Below are 14,961 nucleotides of genomic sequence, written 5' to 3' on the forward strand. Positions count from 1 at the left end.
GGAGGCAGGAGCACGTAGCACAACCGGCGCTGCTTTGGGCGGCTGGAGCAAGAAGACCAGAGGTTGAAGAAGCACGATGGTCGTTGGATGAACATCGTACGGTCACTGCAGCTAGAATCGTTTATATTGACTAAGTTGACAAAGCCCTTGGTACGCGTCAACTTAGTAGGCCCACAGGTCATCTTTCGAAATGGTGCACCCCAGATGTCAGGGGGAGGAATCATTTTTCGGGCGGGTGAAGCTAGAATATCCGAGATTGAAGAAGAAGCATGGCATCCGTTGGATGGACATCCAACGACCACTGCTGCTAGAACCGTGTGTTGACCATAAGTTGACAAAGCCTTGCATACGCGTCAACTCTCTTTTTTTAGGGGACGCGTCAACTTAGTAAGGCCACAACTGTGTGGCAGAGAACTTATAGCCCATTTGAGATTTGTAAGAATGTGCAGCCCATTTTTGAATTCTAATGGAATTTACTACAGCCCATTTACAGTTTGTTAAAAGTACAGCCCATTTCAACCAACCGTTCAAAACAGAATTGAATAAAATTTCCCACATTTTGATGGGATCCGAAATATTTTTCTCCTGAAATTTTTAGTCAGATTAAATACAATTTCAATATAAACTTATATTACGTAAAAATCCAACGAAACAGTGCGCGCGCAACAATTAATGAAATTAAAAAATTCAATATCCAAAAATAATATTTTATAAAGTAATTACGTGTTTGGTGCATTTCTTTATAGTTATTGTCGAGTTTTTATAATTACATCCCATTTATTATTTCTTAAAGCCCATTTCCTTGTTAAGCCTAATGCATCCCTCCTAGGAAAGATTTGCAGCCCAGCGGGGCGGAGAATAACAACTTGACCTTGCCTGGGTATTCCTAAAAAAAGTATAGCTGGGCAAGCCATTTTCAGCTTGAAAAATATTAATATCTGGGTTGGATATCTGGCTTGGGCTAGATGGGCCACAGCCCGCCCAGTTAATATCTGGGCTAAACATCCCTCAAGAAAAACTTGGTAGTGCTCACACCTCAAAAACACAAATACTGCTCGAGCTGCTTGGTCCCAGCTGTCGGCCGCTCCTTGTGCAGTTCTCTCATTTATTGACTACATAGGTTGACAATGTCGTCGGCCGAAATGATAAACATTTTTTAAGAACTTATTGATTTGCCAAAAAAATCGTTTTGTTTTTGTAAGCAAATAAGACGTGGGACAATTGAGTTGGTTTACGGGAAAACTAGTGGTAAAAAAATCAGCGCTGGGAGGGAAAACAATAACAAAAATAAGGATATAATATGAAAAGGGAATTTTATGTATTTTCAATATAATGATACGTTTCTATGAACTAGTAAAACTATAGGTAGAGATTAGAAAACGGATGTAGGACATGCGTTTCAAGAGGAAAACGGAACTGGGTTGTGTGTTTGATTCAGTAAAAAACTGCCTGCGGATGTTGTAAGACAAAATATAACTAACTCTGGTAGGCTAGAGGCCAATAGATACCTGCTGGATCTTTGTGCCCCGTTGTCGTCATGGGTTGGGCCTGTTGAAAACAAAACCAAGCCTGGGCAGTCTACAGCCCAGTTGAAACTTGCTCGACCTAAAAACTCAATATACGTGCTCAATAAATGAGAGACTTCTACAAGTACAGACTGATAACTGCGATGCAGCATGGATATTGTTTTTTCATCGTGATAATAAGTGCATGCACTTGTTTCAAAAAATTTGGAGAACTGGGAATTCGAACGGCAGGTGCTTATGCTACCCATCAAATAAAAATCAGGTGCCTGAAAATTCGTTTCGAAACAAATGATTCAGCTTTATATCCACGTCGACCCTCGGCATGATGGTTGGAAGGAAATGCCAAGTTCATACCAAAAGATTGTTAACAACAATACCAACTTGCGGACGACAAGGTAGTACAAGTACCAATACCAAACTAACTTATAATCTTTTTACTCCTGGCCGTAGTGTTCGTCTGGTAGAAAATCTTGCAAAGGACCAGCTCCCGCTCCTTCTCTTGCTCCAGGTCCCCGAGATGGTACTTGTGCATCACCCAGTTGGTCCTCTACTGGTCGAAGTTCTTGTTGGTGTGCAGCACCAGAACCTTTTTGTTGCCCATCTGCCGGCCGTTGACCATCACCGGCAAGGTATTGTCAGTCTTGTGCCACATCACGTGCATGCCGCACTTCGACTGTATCTTGCAACGCATCCATGTGCCCCTTTTGAACGCCCTGGAATTGCGCTGGAAGAAATGCTTGCTTAGGCCACTTAGTGTGATACCTGTTGTATTGTCGAATACAGGTTTTAGTGTATGTAGTTGGCATTTTCATAACATCTTTGGCATGTTGCAATCACTTGTTTCACTTTTTATTAACTATCAAATTATAATTGCTTCACCAGGTCTACGTCTAAAAAGAAAAATAGAGCTATAAACAAAGGAATATGTTTGTGCAAGTAGACGGCCGATCGGTGTCTTACCTGGAAGTTTCTCAGGATGGGTGTAGCATATGCCGTGTTCGCTGTCGATGGTTGGTATGAACAAATCAATGAGAGGGTGAGATTTCGCGCTGTCAGCACTCACTTTGGCCTCAAGGTGCTCGATCAGCTCCTGATCCGTGGGATCGAACTTGACGCCAGCCGGCAGCACCAGCCAATCCTTCTTCGACTTGCATCGGTTAATTCCAGTTATATGGTACTCAATGTATGATCAATCGACTGTTTTAAGTGAATGGTGAAAGATTTCAACAGATAAGTGGTACTCCAAATCTGAAGTCCAGAATACCCGAACACGTCGCCGGGATTCTTGTTTCACCTCACGCGCAGCGTGTTGTCACGTCAATTCAATGTGTGGACATGATGAATAATTTGACTGATGTATATTAGTACTGCTACTGTACTACTTACTAGTCGTATTTAGTGTCACATTTTACCAGAGGAGTGCTTCAAACTAACAACAGTACATAATATCCAACAAAATAGGGTCGTGCTACAGCAGCAGAATACATGGCTCAGTCTAGATATCAGTACGAATCAAGTTGTGCATATTTGTTGTTGGCATGAACCACATCGCCGCATGTCGGGTTTACAAAAGCCATCCATCGCATGGAAGCTTGATGCCTTTCACACACTAAAGATTATCTGGCAACAAGCTATGTCGACGAATCTCTGGATATGGTGATTCATGAAACCCATGGTATGATGTGTAAACACAGTCCCCCTGGCAAATGGAAGTTGCATTGCACGGTAATCATCGCCGGTGATCTGATCAATGATTGGTTGGATGATCGGATAATTGAGCCCGAGGAACATGGAGTGGTTGCCAAGGCTGTAAACCCGCCTCCAGTTGAATACGCCTGGCCCAACAGAGCTGGGATCTTTCTCGAACACAAAGCAGCCATAGCCATCAATGTCATGAACGCCCCAGGCATTGTATTGCATGTGGTTTGATGTAATGGTTTGGTCAATTTGGTACGTGTGAATGAGCATCAAATGACCGCCGTCAGCTGAACAAGCGATAAACCACCACCCATCGGCTGGTATGATTCCAGGTCGTGGAATCACGAAGGCCAGCGCATTTGCGTCTGCTACAACAATTCAAATTGGAGACCAAAAGGACAAAAATAAACAATCATGTTCAGAGTATGTGTGGAATTAAGATTATTATAATAGTGACACATATCATAGATAGAGAATTGCAATGTCGTGGTCATAATCATACCCCAAGTTAAAAAAACAAGCCAATGGCTTTCATATTCTAGCAATATGTCATGGTTCAAACATCATGTAACAATGAGAGGAAAACAGCTATGACAGAGCCTACTCATATTCTACCATAGCACTTACTACTATTGTTCTCATATCAACTCTAAGCAATAACATGCGTTGTTATAAAAATCTTGGAAATGAGAGTAACATATAGAAACCATGATGTTATGCTCATAATATCTATTCTAACAATCATTAGATGCCGCAATTGTTCTCATATCAACTCTAACAATAACATGTGTGGTCATAAAAATCTAGGAAATGAGAGGAACATATAGCAATGATGTGGTTATAGACATACTATCTATTCTAAATTTGTAACAATGATGGCAGTCGTATTCATAAGGTAAAGATGAGATGAGATAGAACAATTACACGATGATAGATTCCACTAGTATAGGCAGCCAATCTGTATGTCGACCGCGTAAACGATGCCATCATGCACTATAGCATCAGACAAAAATGTTGCCTCAATAGGATTGACAATGAGCCATAACCATGTATGGAGACCGGATTCTAGATAGACTAATCCCATGTTGAACAAGGCAATGAGCTTGTAATCCATGTAGTCTTCTAATGGTGTGGGCACTTCGCAGATTACAACTTTCAGGAAACAGAGGTCGAGCCAAAAGCTTGATGTGTCTCGTATGTAGTAGGCAGGAGTGTCCGGTGGGCCACGAGGCTCGATGGTGGCGGTATCCAACGATGGACGGGTGATCTCTCGCTCGGTGTAGATATCCATGATATGCTATGGACTACCAGATTGGTGGATGAGGACGATCCAATTGGCCTTCATGCCGGCCCAGTAGTGGCCGCGCATGAAGGATAGGTGAATGGGTAGTGGTAGCATGTCGAGGGGCACCACGGTAACCTCCGTAGGATCATCAAGTTGGTGTCTGGGCCACCTACGAGGATCGGGCATCAGCAAGCAGGGTGTCTTGAAAAGAGCTGGCCGGTTGCAGACGAGTAGATGGTACAAAGACACCGAGCATGCGGCCAGACGGACAGTGCTGAGTAGGTCCGTACGATTACAGATCTGCTCCAAGAGAACATCGGGGAGGGAATTCCAATCGCGGCTCTATGTGTCAGTCGGTTCTGCCATTGGGGTTTTTGGTGCCTGCGAGCCAACGGGGAAGTGGATTCCAGCGGGCGAGCGAAGAAGCTTCTCCTCGTGTGGCCGAGCAGTGAGCGGGGGGATACGGTACGCGCGAGCTACCAAGGAAGATAGCGTGGGCGGGTAAGCAGTGAGCGGGGGAAAATGGTGTGCGGCCGACGATGGGGAAGATAGGAGGAAGAAGAAGAGAGGAGGAAGAAGAGTTGAAAGACGGGGAAGAAAGTGCATTAAATCTCAATTCTACTAGTACTACTACGAGGATATACCGTCCTTTGGAGTGTAAATAGTTACAACGATGACATGTGGGTCTACCATAAGAGGGCCCATATGTGAGTTAATGGAGGACAAAGGTGCGTAGGCGTATCTGGAGAAGCGTGCTCTACTGGCAAACATGATGGCAGTACTGGGTAAGGCTGATTTAGTAACACCAACATGCTGCTTCAGCTTATTAATTAAGTGTCCCATCTGCTCTAGCGTGTATTGTCACTTCACTGCGAAGACTAGTTGAATAGTTCTCTCTGACCGAGATGGGGAATAATGGATCGCAAAGACTTACTTTCTATAGTATCCCTGTGCCTCTATGCTTTTTTTGAAAAGGAAAGATGGCTCATGCCTCATGGCCAACTTTATATTTCAAAAACAGGCATAAGCTTTTCCTATGCCTCTACGCTCACTTCACTCATTTGGCTCCGTACGTAGTCACCTTTTAAAATCTATAGAAAGACAAATACTCCATATTTGGGAACAGAGGGAGGCTTTTACTCCGTATTTGGGAACAGAGGGAGTATCACCATATGGAGGGAACAGAGGAAGTTTGAAATATGAACATGTCAATGGGAGGGAGTAAGCCCCATGCATGCAACACTCACACGTACACATGGACGCACGCAACACTCACGCACCCATGCGGCACACAGCACACGACGCAACACACATGCTCATGCTCAAGTGCTCAACCTACTCCCTACGTCCATGAAAGACTGTACATTTAGAGATTTACACATTGACCAGGGCATAATTAACGTCCAAAAGTAGCAGACTTATGTGTGCATGCGACCATTGAGAGAAGAAGATTAAATGAAGGTCGTTGCATGCTGTAATTAAGAATAGACATGTAGCCTATACCTAGAGCACAAGTTGGTGCATTAGTCAATCAATATTGATTTAGATTAAAGGCTAAATGCATTGGAAGTGTAGATGTACTACACTCTTTGTTTTTTAGCCGATGAACACTCTCTGTTGGAAGACAGAGGGATTACACGTGCATGTACTCACATACACAGCCAGGGTGGTTCGCACGCAAGGGTTGGATTCCTGTCGCGCCTGCCTAAAGTTTTGTTTAACTGATTTCTTTGCTCTGCCAACTGACAGGTGGGACCCAGAACCCAATTTAACCAGTCAACAAAGTGCCACGTCGACTATGTGGCCGGTCAGTAGGGTGCAATACGGTGTTGTACGATGAGCTAGTGATCGTATAATCACCGCAAAACTATATATAGTGACCGTAAAGAGCGTATTGTTACATACGTTGACCGCTAGTGTACTTTTCTCATTTCAAATTAAGCCATATTAACCGGAAAGGACGCAGTATGGACTAGTACTAGTACTACTTTGATGTGTCCCGTCAACTCGCCAAACGAGGAGAAGCTTGCTTACTATGCCTCTCCCTCGCCCACGCGCACGATGGTTCACAGGACGAGGAGAGGGTTTTAACTACAGCGCCCTCTCCCTCTCCCTCTCCCTTGCCCTCGCCCTCGCGGTGGACCTGCAACAGTTCAATCGGTGTCAGATTGCCAGAAGCATATTGTATTGTAGTATCATCATTGTTGGACCTTCCGAAGAGGCGAAGAGCCAAGTGCAAGGTTCACATGAGTACGAACTGTTGAACCTCCCGGAGAGGCAAAGAGCCAAGCGCAAGGTTTTATAGGAGTTGTCATCCTAGTAGGACTGTACTGGTACAACTATAGTGAACGATGCTACTGTATGATGCCACCACGTCACGTATATCCAAAGTTGTGCCACCTTTTTTTCTCAAAGAGCATGTTGGAGCCCGTGAAACAACCACACAAGTTGCACGTACACATAACACATTTACTAGTAATAAATTCTAAAGGACAAATGCCAGTATGCCACACAAGTTCATCTCCAATTCATGTGATAAATTTGTGCACGACTAGTCTACATATATCCACAGCATTGCCATTCACAAATTATCGTACTCCACTTACACGTTATAGATGGGCTACATGTCCTCCTCCAGGTTCCAGTCCCAGGTGTTCTTCATGGATGGCACGGTCCATAGCGGTGGGCAACGGGAATCATTATCGCAGCTTTCTAGTCCGGTTCCACACGATGGAGACTCATCCAAGCTAAAGCGGCATAAATCAGGGATAGCGTGTCCCAGCATGTCATTCATCCGGCGGTGCGCACTGAAGACACAACCATGCTTCACGAACATCAGGCCTTCCGTGTCATGCACGGAAGGTGGCATCCGCTTCACAATGGGGTAGATGTCCCCAATGAAAAGCGAGTACTCTCCAAGAGTGTTCCTCGGCACCCACGTAGCATCACGGGGGTCGAACTCAGTGTCGTTCATTTGGTACACGCGGCATCTCAGATCTAGACACATGGTGACGTACATAGTCAAGGTCCAAGCATAATAATGTTGTGCTCAAATATGGCGGTCAGTAATACTGTGTAGCAAATAGTACTACTCCGGTATAGAGGAAGTAAAATAACAGGCTTATTATATATAGCCACTCTTGGCTACATGGAAAAACAAAAATGGTGGCAGCTAGTGGGTTCAAGTCTTTAAGGGCCTAGCTAGCTATAGCGTCCTCCAAGGTAAAAAGTACTCCTACTAGTACTTACTAGTACTAGTACAACAATGAAAGATAAGGCCAGAGGGTTAAAAATGGAATACCTGGGTAGATGGTGACGGTCCGATCGTGGTAGATTGTGTGACCATGTTGCACATCAGTGGTACCATGGGTAATGACTGTTAAGATAGTTGATCCCAATATGCCAAAGTCAGCTACAAGGTTCCAGGTTAGACCGAATCGCAGATGCAAAATGCACATCCAGGACCGACGATCTTAATTTGATCGGGGGATGACTGGTCCCTGCAAAATAATGGAGTGCCGTTAGGGATGCAAATGATGGTTTGTGCATTCCGTTTGTAATCTCCCGTACCGTAGGATAGCAACCAGATGAAACAAGTCCCCTGGCTTGTCACCGCGAAGATGCGGCCTAGATGGCACATGGCGTCTTCGAACATGTAGGGGTACAAATTTGTCGCCACCAACATGCACCAGCCTCTGACGTTACTGCCTCTTGCATTGATGGCAATCCTTAGGTCGAACACCGCGATGAGATAGTAATCGTCGTAGCCACGTTGCTTTGTTAGCGGGTCCGCAATTGCTATCTTCTTCAATCTCATGTAGGCATCATCATACGTATTCAAGCCCAGCCAGTCCGGAAGGCCGATCCCAATGGTGGAGAAGGGGTCTACCGGAACGGCCGCACTGTTGTGGATGTTGTGCAAAATGATGGTGGTATCCGGCCAGAGGTATGCAAGACAATCTTTGTTGGCACCGACCCAGACCTATATATAAGACGGTGGGCAGCAGAGAAATTATGGGATCGAAATGGAATAACTAATTACTACATGATCAAACTCCATTACTGACCTGCTCATTGGACAAAATCCGACTACCTCTCAATGCCGGCAACTCTAGCAGAGTCAACGTGCAACCATGGCCAGGGAGCGTTGGACTGTTCGAAGGATTGTCCCATAGAAGAACCTTCTCCTCGAGGATGCATGGAAGACCAATAAGCATGGCCTTTTCCCAAGCCTGTTTAAGCACCATCTTCAAAAAGTTGGTGCAAGAAGCACCGAGTCTTGCGGCGATGAGGACGTCGGAGCGGCATGCGATTTCTCCCAGAGGATCGTCATCCAAGGTCTCCCAGCCCCGATGAGGAGGAGAACCGCCTGGCGAATCCATGGGAGCAGCGACGAACTGCCTTCTCTTCGGGGGAGGGGAACTGAAGAGGAGGAGATAAGAGCATAGTAACCACAGGGCCTCGTCCCTTCCAATTGTAGGTCGTTCTAGCCACAATGGTGAGTAACATACACTAGTAACATACACATATCCCTAGACTATGTTACTACCTTCATAGTGGGTAGTACATAAGTGTGGTAACATGCAAAGCTTCATTTATTAGGTTATAGACTCATGTTGCATTGGGACATGTGATGTTATAGTAACTAGCTAAGTTACTATAACTACCTCTCTCCTCATTAACTCACTGCCACATAAGCAAATTTGCTGAGTTGGACTCGATGTTACTGCTGAAGTTACTCCCACTGTGGCTAGTCTTAGCGAAGGGGTGAGGCTATTATTTACTACTAGTACTAGCATTATGGGACGTTATGGGATTGCATTATACTATAAATAGTAGCAGTAGTAAAAAAAATTGGCACTAGGTAGTAGTTTTTGGCGTGGATTAAGAAATTTTGGGTATGTTTTTGCTATTTTTTGTACACACCAACTAGTGTCAAAAAACGTCTTACATTATGTGACGGAGGAGTACGTACTCGTACTGTAGCAGTACTAGTACTAGTGCGATGTACTGTACTTCTAGTCTAGTCTAGTCTAGTAAAGTGCACCAGTTTTGAACTCTTGAATCTCAAGGCCAAGGAGTTACAGTTGGAAGTGGAGGGTACTACTATTCTCTAGAACCATCAATGTACTATCAATGCAGGGAAAGTACACCTGCGTAGTGGACTAGTGGGTACTCATGGTGCTCTATTCAGCCGCTCTCCGTTTCAAAAAAAACACATAAAGAGGAATTTCTTTTATAGTAGAGCTGGTAATGGAGTGAAGTCCATGCGTGCAACGCCACAAGCTACAGAGTAGTAGTAGAGAACTTTACGTACATAGCCATATTGCACAGTTGCCAATGCCCCGCCAGGCTGTTCCGGCTCCTCGGGCTTAATTGGGAGGTGCTAGTTTAAATATGCTACTAGCTGATGAGGAAGCTGCAAGCGAGGTGCGGCTAGGGCGAGCACGCGAGCCACGAGATGCTAGGAAGGAAAACCCGTTCATGTGGCTAGGCTACGAGTGCACCCAGATTATGGTGTCGCACGTCCGTTTGACTTCAAAACTCAAACTACCCGTGTAAAATATTGGCTCGCAACAAAGTTACTATTTAAAAAAAGGCCATCGTGCGTTCGGCCGGGATCAAACCCACAAAATGAGGTATACACTCCCGCGACCACTAGTAGTACTCGTTGTAGTACAACGCATCCTAGAATCGCCTTTTGTCGCTAGTAGTACATTGTTCCTTACAAGAAACCCCTAATAATGCAAGAAACCACTAATAATGCCAAGAAATCTACTACCACTTGCATACGTGGCAGACTTAAGATAAGACTACCTTATCAACCATTGTACATGCTCTTACCAACCAGCCCTACCAAGAAACGACTACTCTACAAAGTGTCGTTATAGGCACGTTTCAACCCATGGCCCTGTTTGGATACATTTGTTGTCAATCTAACCCTGCCATCCAAACACCACTTTGGTTAGAGTTAGTTCAGGGTTAGAATCTAACTCTAACCTCTGAATTAGAGTATCCAAACAGGGCCCATGTCGCCCATTAAGTCAACGCCTTCTATTCGACCGGGCGTTATAACTTGTGGGACCTACATGTCAGTCTGCACAAAAATCCCCGGGTGACCTCCTACCTCCGGCCCGTCCACCTAGTCATCCTCGGCCATGGGACGCAGCTAACACCGTCGGCGGAAGGCGAGGTCAAAACCGCCGGCGGTGCGGAGCCCATCTTGCGGCAGTCCGGATGCCAGCTCCGTCCGGCACTCACGGCCACTAGCTAGAAAAGATAGCTCCGTCCAGCTGCTTGTCTGCAAGGTTTTCTAGTTAGATTGGCACGGTGGCGTGGCGGCTTGCTCGAGCGCGCCGTGCTAAGGCCAGCCATTTGGCTCGAGCGAAGGCCAGCGCGGCAGCTTGCTCGCTCGTGAGTCACGCTCGGGCCAGCCTGCCAACCCGTGCGGAGGCCAGCACAGCGTTTGGCCCGTCTGGTGGAGCGGCGGCCAACTCGCTCATCACCAGTGCCACCGACGAACCCGCATCAGTATTGTTTGAAGTAATGTTCAGGAAAAATAATGATTTGAGGGGGAATAACAGGATAGAAGGTCGGATGTGGGTCCCTCATGTTAATGGTCAAACAAAATGTGTTGGTTTAAGCTGCCTCGTCAGCACGGACGTGTGGGCCAACCCTGTCATAAATGGGTTTAAATGAACCTAATCGATACTCCCTCTGTCCCATAATATAAGATGTTTTTGCAAGCTAAACTAGCTTGCAAAAATGTCTTACATTGTGGGACGGAGGGAGTACTAGGTAGTAGTTTTTGGAGTGGATTAAGAAATTTTGGGTATGTTTTTGCTATTTTTTGTACAACAGATTCTTCCTAGGGCTGGTTGAAAGTGGTAGTTTTTTGTTAAATACTCTACATATTGTAAGTAGGAGTGAAAGTTAAGCTTTGGAAGCCAATAAGCAAGGCTAGTTACATAGTGCATATGTGTACATGATTGAAAGTAAATATCAACCATGAGTGACTAATATCTTGATGGAAAACTAGAAACTATGGAATACTAGGAAAAAAATTGCATGGTTGGAAATACTAGCAATGTTCATGTGCGTTGCAACGAATCATAATTAGAATAATACTTATTCACAAACTTGATACAAAACACTCTAATTTTGATATACATATATCACTAGAGATATATTATGTTTCAATTAGAATATATTCCTTGGGCTGTTTTGGTGAGGTCAGGGAGGGATGTGGTTGGTTTTAAGATACTAATTATGGGTTTTTCTGCAAATTGGTAGACAAGTGGGATGTTGGTGAGAAAAGGCAACAACTTACCTCACAGTCGTTAGATGTAGATCTAATGGTCAGAAACGACGGATGGCAGACACACCATCATCACCAACTTAGTCTTCTGTAGGAGTACTAGCAAGATCCGTGCATTGCACGGAACATCAAGATGCATTTTTTTATAAAACACTTGTTGTGATTGACCCATGCGGGAGTAATCCCATGTGTAAAAACTAATGATATCTCGAGAAATAGGAGATAAGGTGAAGAGGAGTGGGGCGTGGTGGTGATTGGTGGTCGGACTGAGCGGAGGCATGGGGATTGACGACGCCGGCAGCGGCCACCAGGCCAGTTTGTTCCATAGGCTTCCTTTCTTAATTGCTCAACAATGAGGTTGTTGGAGATAAGGATGAACGAGGGAAGGCCTTGTCTGCAAATGTGGAGAGGGGTGCGGGTATCTTTTAGTTTAATTTCCATCCGTCAGATATAGATCGGACAGTCTATATTGCAAGATGGCACGCGTACCATCATCACCAACTCGGTTTTTTATAAGAGAAGAAATATAAGTATGGAGATACAAACTTATTATCGATACTTGTTTCTGTAAACTAGCATCCACATTCTATTGAACAGCATGTGGGGCCTTAGCATAATGACTTCTCGACTGTGTAAAACAAAGGTTTTCCCGTCGCCGATAGGGGGTGACGGCGGCGCAATTTTTGGCTTGATCTAGTCCTAGTAGTCATACTAGGTGGTCTAAGCACGTGTAGATTTATTCTTTTTCATGTCTCGTGTTCGCCGTACTGCCACGACTGTTGATGAATGGTAAGTTATTCATGGGGAAACCCTTGTTGAGCGTGTTTGCGAGAGAGAGAGAGAGAGAAAGTGTGTGTGTCATATGTCTAGAGACTGAGGCAATGATAACAGATTCTTTATGTCTATGTGTGTGGAGGATAGAGAGAGACATGTACATGGGGCTTTGTGTTGTGTAACATGGAGACACATATACATAATTAGAGAGTGAGTGTGTGAGATACACATGCGGACATGGGGAGAGATGAGGATCCAGATAAATGGGTGTTTGTGCGTGTCGTGTGTGTTTGTGCGCGCGTTTGTGTGTGAGAGGGAGTGTGTGTATGTGGAGTAGAGAGACCACTAATGATGTAAACCTAGTATAAGGGAAGGGGGAATGGTGTGACATGTGTAGTAGTGGGATAGCATGGTGCGGGCGGGGGGGGAGCAGACTATTTGGAAGAGACATCGAGTGTGTGTGGGAGAGGGGTGTGAGAGCGAGAGAGGGAGAGAGAGCTAGCGACAGAGAGAGAGGAAGAGAGGGGGCGAGAGAGGGTCGTTTGTGTCCATAAATGGCATATAGATAGGGAAACAATGCTGATGTTGTTCGAAATTGGCCTATGTACGAAGACGCAAGGGAAGCGAGTCATCGTGTGTGTGATAGGGACTTCATGAGAGATCTAGAATAGATGGTGTAGAGAACAATGTGCGAGATCGAGAACGATGATACATTAGGGAGCTATGGAAAGAGTCACGACATATATGTATACAGGGAAGGAGCTGGGGCGGGTCCGCATGTGGGAGAGATAGAAAGAGGAGAGTGGTGCACAAGGAGACAAAGTGTGCTTGTTTGCAGTGGGGGTGGTGTGTGAGGTGAGTGTGCGAGAACCACATAACTAGGGAGATAGACGTTTGGGGGCGACGTTTTGTGTGTATGGGAAAGATACACTCTACATAGTGCGTGTGCTTGGGAAAGAGAGATGCCAGGAGACCTAGAGAGTGGGGGAAGAGATGTGTGCATGCCTGAGAGACAAAGTGATAGAGACCTATATTGGGGTCCGGACTTTAGAAGAGAGAGGGGTGTTAATGTACTCATGTATTGGTGTTTGGGGGAGAGAACGACTTCTGTGTGTGTGTGTGTATGTGGGTGGGTGGGGGCGACGAGGGGGGGGTGGCTTCAGATAAAGAGTGAGGTGTCTATATTTGAAGGACTTTAGTGTAATTGAGATATACATGGTCAATCGTGTGTGCACTCATGGTTGATCAATTTGTTTCATGCGTGATATACCTTGATGTACCATAATTACAAACCTAAGATTGGAATTTTGGAATTCGACTCCATCATTAGCTTTTGTAATTCATTTAAACAGAGGTACATTTTTTAAGCCGGGATTTCGTGATTTCAAATTCATATATCAAACCTAGAGATATACACATACGGGCATATTCAAACTTTATAATCATCCACTTTATTCATACACATACACATTTTTGCTTTTGTCATCATATTTAGGATAAACACATTTGGAATTTCATTTGAATTGGACCGTATGATGGTATTTGCTTGTAGTAGCTCAATGATCCATATTTGAATTGAATGGACAATCTAAATTTCGAGTTGGAGACATTGATTTTCAAAACTTGCACTTTTTTTTCGTGCAAGACAAACAAATTCTCGGCCATGATATCATAGTCGGCCGTACAAGAGCAGAATATAATTTCAGGCGCCAAAAGCTTTCAAACTTCCCGCTCACATCGAAATATCTCGCGCCCGAAAGTTTAGCCCTGCGATATTCCTGTTTTACCCCTGCCACATGAATGGAAATGGGTTTCTTTGGTAACTCCATTGTTTTCCCCTCTTTGCCCCCAACATTCTTCCCCAGAGCCCCTCCCCTTCCCCTCCCTGACCCCCCCAACCATGGCAAGCCGCCGAATCTAGTCCTCTTCTGCAGCGATGGACCTCACACCCCGCCGGATCTACCTTCCGCACCTTGGAACCCCCAACTGCCAACTCACCACTTCACCGGAGCCGCTTCAGTGACTGGCTTGTCCACCGCTCCAGATCTCCTTGATCGCCATCATGGTCCACCGCACCGGATCTGCTTAATCGGCGCCCTCGTCCACCATAGTGTAGGGGCCCTTCACTGACTCCCTCATCCGCCCCTTCACTGGCCCTTCATACAAGCCCTCGTCCGCCGCAATAGATCCGCCACACTGACAGCACTGCACAACGCGCCCGCTGAAGCCTTTGTCCACTACACTGGACCCGCTCCACGGACGCCATATTCAACTCCACCAGCCCTGCTTTACCGACTCGCAGCCTAATCAGGTTATTTCGATTTGTACTCCTTTGGTTTTTTCTCTTTATCTTGCAACTA

The sequence above is a fragment of the Triticum aestivum genome, chromosome 7B (assembly GCF_018294505.1).
Source record: "Triticum aestivum cultivar Chinese Spring chromosome 7B, IWGSC CS RefSeq v2.1, whole genome shotgun sequence".
In the NCBI taxonomy this organism is placed as follows: domain Eukaryota; kingdom Viridiplantae; phylum Streptophyta; class Magnoliopsida; order Poales; family Poaceae; genus Triticum; species Triticum aestivum.